This window comes from Xenopus tropicalis, chromosome 8, assembly GCF_000004195.4.
Source record: "Xenopus tropicalis strain Nigerian chromosome 8, UCB_Xtro_10.0, whole genome shotgun sequence".
NCBI lineage: Eukaryota > Metazoa > Chordata > Amphibia > Anura > Pipidae > Xenopus > Xenopus tropicalis.
In genome coordinates, this window is record NC_030684.2 from 14882363 (window position 1) to 14884425 (window position 2063).

Genomic DNA, 2063 nt, shown 5'->3' on the forward strand with positions numbered 1-2063 from the left:
ATAAAACTTTATATGACTTTTTTTGACTGACAAAAAGTGCGCCAGGTTTAAGCTGGTACCATCGTTTGGATCTGGCAATGCCGTTTGCCACGTGAGTAATAAATAATTCAATAATAAAACACCAGTCCCTGAATATTAAATATAACTGATTTTCACTTCTTTCTAAAAAGCTGAGTTGATTTGATAACTTGACTTTTATCTCTTTACCAGGAACCACCAGAAATCCCTGGCAAAAACACCTGCCAAGTAAGTAGTAAAAAATAAACATACATGAAATGGTTTGGTTTTTGGAAGTTTAGTGAATTTGTTTTGTACAAGGACTTTTTTATATACTAAACTACAAGTATATACAAGTTATAGTAAGTTGATCGGGTAACTTTATTTCTCTTAGGAGGAGATCCCAGAGCCGATAATGGAGCCGGCGATAGAGAACTGCCGGGTAAGCAAAAGAGAGGGGAGAGTAGGGGCAAATTAAAATCACCCTATATTTTATACAAGACTGTATATTAGCTTCTTTATTACAACATGGAACATCTTTCTCTTACCTTTTTTTAATCAGGAGACTCCAGGAATCCTAGACAAGGACATCTGTCAGGTAAGAAAAAATAATAGGGTCACAATAGAGAAAGATATTTTAAGAGAATATCAAATGCAGATTCACTTTGGGGGGGCAAATTGTTAGGCACCGCCTACTTCAGCGTTGGTGAGTCTGTCCCACCTCCTTATTATGCCCTGTGTTACACAGCAACATACACCTTCTATTTCTCATATATTTGTATCAAATAAGACTTTCCCACAACTCTTTGCTTTACTTTGAGCCATGAGAATTTTTTTTACAATCTTTTTTTCTGTCTTAAACAGGATGAAGAAGTGATTGGGCAGGAGAGCCCCGACACCGGCCCCTGCCACTCACAGGTAAGCAAAACACAGAAAGAAATCGCCAGCGCTCGGTCTAACCCACGCTGTAGTGTTGACCAGCTGCTAGAAACACACTATTGTGCCAGCGCTCGGTCCAACCCACAATCTGGAGTTGACCAGCTGCTATAAACGATAAAAAGCCATTAAATATACACAAAGAGAAAGAAAGTTTGCCAGCGCTTAGTTTGCCTTTAAAAATAATTTTTACAAAAAATGAGGTGTTAGTACCACACTTTGGCCAAAATATGTAAGCTCACGTGCCACGTCAAGGCCCCTCACTGTACGTGAGTCCTACACTGTCTAATGACTTTGAGTCTGTGATGCAATTCAAATAAAGTCCCCCAGAAAGCAATGTGACTGAGTATTAAGGCCTATTGCACCTACCTTTAGCTCAAAAAGGCTCTAGTGGGAAAGCAGGGAGCTTTTAAGCCCCAGCTCATTAGGTAAGGTAAGCAGGTAAGCAGGTAAGCAGAAAATAACATATGAATGAAAAAGATTTATTTTTATCGTCTTCTCTGCTGATCTGAGGTTTTCTTTCATAACCAGGAACCCTTGGAACAACATGGAGACCCTCCCATCAACACCTGTGAGGTACGGGGCAAAAAGTTTGCAGGGGTCCCAATGTGTTTTTATTTGAGCTACAGGGTTCATGAATAATATCTGTAAAGGATAATAATTATATTTACCTAACAGTCAGTATCTGTAACTTAGCGGTCTTCTATCTCGTATAAATTAGAAAATGAAAAAATGTGATTGGTTGCTATGATTACATCCACTCATACAATTTAACTCATAGGCTGCCACCACATGTGTAGATTCTCGGCCTGTGGATAAACACGGGCTGGGAATCCGACCCCATGTCCCTAAATGCTTCTTGATTTGCCGGCGCCCCGAGCCATTGCGCTGCCTTGGGTTTAGGCAAACAGAGTGGATTTTGGTGGGAAACTCCTGAGTATAGCTCCAGCCAACACAATGGCTCCAGGTGCAGACACGGCAATAAGCTTTTTGGGGTACAGGGGGAAGATATTCAGCCTGAGTTTATGCACAGGCCTAGAATCCACCAATCAAATGTGCAAATAAGGGAGCAGGGAGCCACTGGGGCTCTGTACTTACTAATGTTGCAAAACTGTATTTATATTTCCCAG

The 2063-nt window shown here is 40.7% G+C and overlaps 1 long non-coding RNA gene across 1 annotated transcript; it reads right to left on the reverse strand.

Annotated features, from left to right (window-relative positions):
- Positions 1–359: 359 nt before the first annotated feature.
- Positions 360–586, reverse strand: LOC116407045. Its single transcript, XR_004220019.1, has 2 exons — positions 546–586; positions 360–432 (listed from the first exon to the last, which is right to left on the reverse strand). It is a non-coding gene; the product is annotated as an uncharacterized LOC116407045 (long non-coding RNA).
- Between the last annotated feature and the right edge of the window lie 1477 nt (positions 587–2063).